This window comes from Danio rerio, chromosome 16 (assembly GCF_049306965.1).
Source record: "Danio rerio strain Tuebingen ecotype United States chromosome 16, GRCz12tu, whole genome shotgun sequence".
NCBI classification, from domain to species: domain Eukaryota; kingdom Metazoa; phylum Chordata; class Actinopteri; order Cypriniformes; family Danionidae; genus Danio; species Danio rerio.
In genome coordinates, this window is record NC_133191.1 from 38,053,165 (window position 1) to 38,057,500 (window position 4,336).

The 4,336-nt window shown below is 31.2% G+C and overlaps 1 long non-coding RNA gene across 4 annotated transcripts in view; it reads left to right on the top strand.

Moving 5' to 3' along the window:
* Nucleotides 1–3,878: 3,878 nt before the first annotated feature.
* Nucleotides 3,879–4,336, top strand: part of LOC141378338 (uncharacterized) — a 2,441-nt gene continuing 1,983 nt past the window's right edge. For all 4 annotated transcript variants that reach the window (XR_012392577.1, XR_012392578.1, XR_012392579.1 and 1 more), the window contains exons 1-2: nucleotides 3,879–3,956; nucleotides 4,230–4,267. This is a non-coding gene — a long non-coding RNA (uncharacterized lncRNA). The remainder of the gene's footprint in view (nucleotides 3,957–4,229; nucleotides 4,268–4,336) is intronic.

The following is a 4,336-nucleotide window of genomic DNA, read 5'->3' on the forward strand; positions in this document are numbered from 1 at the left end:
TGGGTAGGGGAAATAATGGCTAAAGATTTGTTACCCCGACGATTCATTTGAACCACTCTAAGTTGACTCTTTTATAGATGAATCAATAGTTATAAACATGGTGCACTGCCAGATTTAAGCCTTAACTGGATATTTCACTTCACTTAGAGCTGTATTACACACTGCATAGAAGGTAATTTTCAAAAAACCCATAATAGGGGCTCTTTAAATACAGTGGTGCAGAAATTGTTCTATTTATATAAGAACTTGAAGGGATAGTTAACCTAAAAATGAAAATCACCATCATTTGTCCACCCTCATATGGTTTTAAACCTTTTGTGAGTGTCTTTCTTCTGTTGACCACAAAGGGAGAGATTTTGAAGAAGGCTGGTTGCTGTGCCCCACTGATTTCCATAGTAGAAACATAAATACTAGGGAATTTTATGGGTGCCATCAAACAGCATTCTTTAAAATATCTTCATTAGTGTTCAACAGTTAAAATAAAATCAAACAGGTTTGAAAAAGTGAAGGGTAAATTATGTCAGAATGTTCTTGTTTCATGTTTAAAGAAATATCCATAGCCCAATTCTACTGCTAAATAGAAATATTAATACACATTAATACATAATGGGTTGCTGCATGATTTTTCAATATCATCAGACTGACAAACAGTCATTTGTTATTGTGTTTTTCTATCTGTTCTTTTGTGAGGTCAGAGTAACACAAAAGCAATGCTGATTGAATGTCAGTCACATTCATGAAAAGTTCATGCCAACCTCCTGATAACACAGCAGAAAAAAGCTTGAGTCTTATTTGTCTACTGCATTTTCATGAGGTCATATGGACATACAGCATTGAATAATTTTTAATTTGTTAACATTTTATATATATATATATATATATATATATATATATATATATATATATATATATATATATATATATATATATGTATATATATATATATATATATATATATATATATATATATATATATATATATATATATATATATATATATATATGTATATATATATATATATATGTATATATATATATATATATATTTTTTTTTTTTTTTTTCAGAAATATATCATTGATGGAACTACAAACTGAATAAATATAAATATAAAACACAATATACATATAAAATATACTTAAATATTCAGTTTATTTTATTCACATATCATATAAAAAAGGTATTTAGATCTAGCCTGAAACTAAATTACTTTGGCAGGTTGCAGTAGCCAAAGTAAATGAAAATTGTTCATATTGCAAAGAAATGAACTTGATTAGTAGTTTTGGCAGTTTTGGACTGTCATGCTCAACCACTTCATTTCTTTAATTATTCATCTTTGTTTACTGAGAAGGTCTGTTCATGGTTCATTAGATATTCTGTCAAAATGTTTTTTCTGCTGGGAGAGGATTTGGAACCAACATTTTCTCTTGGTAGAACAGACAAATTGTGCCTAGAGGTGTATCAAACCTTTGCAAAGCTGCCTATTAGTGAAAAGGGGGATTAAATGGCGACTATTTATTCTGCCAGTTGTAGCAGGAGAGTTAACAGATTATTTTTGGCTGGTGGCAAAATGCTCAATGTTATCAGTCTAATGTAGTTTTGAAGACTGAATTATTTAAAGAAACCAACAAGCAAACCATTTAAAATATAAAAAAAAATAAACTTGCCAGCTTAAATGCAACAAATAAATCATTTTAGAGAGAGACCAGCAGATGTAATGGAAAAGGGAAATGGAAAATAAATTAAAGATTTTGTTTTTACCCTTTGTATAATGTATTTTACTGGCAAACATGAGCTCCAGTAAAAAGAAAAAAGAAAAAAAGGGTTTTAAATAATGACTTTAAATAATCTTGATATTAAAATGGAAATGGTGATTTGAAAAACTGACTTGTAGATGCTTAAAGACTTGTGATGGGTCGTTTTTGAATGATTTATATATTTTAAATGAATCTTTTGATTGACTTGAGAACAATGAGTCCTCTCAGAGTGATTTGTTGATTCGCACATGCGCACAATTGTGCAGGTGGAGTAAGAGATTAGTTCCTTTTTCGAGTCTTCTATCAGTTTTGAGACATTTGCTCATTATGTGAAAGACATAAGCTAATCATTTGAATTTAGAGCCGGTGTACTTTCATCTTATCCTACCCATCAGATTATGCTACTAGCACTGTATTTGAATGGTTCTGAGGTTGAGGTTAGGAATTAGGTTGGTTCGGGCGAAATTATAGCTTCATATCACACTTAAAATTTACACTGGTAGCAAAATCTGATTAAATATTTTTCCAGTGCTCTGATTCAAAAACTAGGTAGCACATTTTGAAGACACAATATGCTACCTACTTTTTGAATCTGACAAGATAGGACAAATCAACAGAACACCGGAAAAATATTTGATCCGTTCATGTTTTGAGTCGTCGGTTTGAATCGTTCTATCATCACGTGAAAGACAGGAGCCAATCATACACTGTAAAAAATTTCCAGGTTTTCACAACAAGTTACTGTAATTTTTCACAGTAAATTACATTAGTATCCCTTCACAGTATTTAACTGAAAAATTCACAGTAATATGTTGTATTCATAATTTTATTGTGAAATTACAGCAGGTAGCGTGATTACAGCAAATTACTGTGAAATGGGCTATATCTTTTGCACGTTAGTTATAGAAATTCAAACCTTTTTTAACTCAATGTAGAAATTAATACAAATTAACTTTTAACAGATAATAACAGAATGTTATAGCCCCCAAAACGATTTGGTTACCAACCTCTTTTTGGTTGTACTGCACCTTTATTTAATTTTATACAGTTAACATTGAATAGGAAATAATATTTAATGAACATAACTGTGTGCTTAGCCAAAACATAATAAACTGGATTAAAAAGTAATTAATTAATGAAACCAAAGACTTTTAAACAGCCAACAATTATTTCAATGTCAGGGTAAATGTCTGCTTTAGACGGCTTCATGAGTATTGGGCACCTGTCATCGCCTGGAGGTCACTAATCTCAGAATTATATATATATATATATATATATATATATATATATATATATATATATATATATATATATATATATATATATATATATATATTTTTTTTTTTTTTTTTTTTTTTATCTATATAAATAAACCAGATTAGAGTTTTAAACAACTACATTCTAGCATGAAAAACAGTTAAAACTTCATTTTCGGACGCATATAGAGCCATCGAAGACGGGGCAATTGTCCCAATGTCTAGCCTGAAGACAGGCGCCTCTCGGCGGATACATGATTATTGAGCGCCGTTACCGCCTGGAGGTCATAGATCTCCGTTACCGGCAAAACACACTTAAAATTACACACCATCTTTACTTACAATCCATAGATTTGAGTTTTGAAGAACTACATTCTCGCATGAAAAAGTGTTAAAACTTTATTTCATTACATATTTAAAGCAATATTTATAATATTATGTGCCTTCTCATCCACCATTACAGCTTGATGCAGCTTGGTGCGAAATTAATCCTGGGAGGAAAAAATAATAATTCTTAATACACTCCAAACGAACTTTATTCTTATTGTTAAAGTCAGAGATATGTAATATTTTGAATGGCGAAGAAAATAATTAACTTTATATTTCAATCATATATCACTTTTGCACTGCTTCGGTTCAGGACTCGTGTGACATTGAATCAGATTCAGATATTTTATCAGACGTGTTCATAAGCTCATAGTCATCAACATGCAATTCGTGTACAAGCAGTACACGAACCAAGCAATATGATGAAATATTAATTAATTATATGTCTGCGTCTTACAATATTTTACAAAAAGGAATCGGTTTCAGGCGAATTCGACTCTTTACTGTTCACTTAAAGGAGCCGATTCATTGAACAGAACTGACTCGACTCGACAGCAAACAAGCGCCATCACCACAGACAAGCCTGCGTCCTCTCTTCACCCAACGGATTCATCCTCGGTAAGTGTTTAAATATGACTTTTGTCCGTTAAATGATTGTTGTATGTGTATTTCTGTATAGTGCATGTCATTTAACAGGATTTTACCGAGTACGTTAGTTGTACTCGCACGTACAGGGTTTAAGCGCGCCTTTTTTTAAACAAGAAATTAACGACGCCAGATGGTGATTGTAGTGTTTTCTGAGGTATTAGCATAACGTTAACGTTAGTTCCTGAAAAAAAGAAAGGGAATTTTCTTTAATTAACTTCTTGTTAACTGCATTTTCTGTTTCAGTACAAGACTGAAGTAAAGGTGAAATTACTAAAGTTAAGGTAACTTAAGCTCTGACCTTCACTTAAGTTAACGTTACGGTTACTCACCATCATGTACGTTCATTTTGT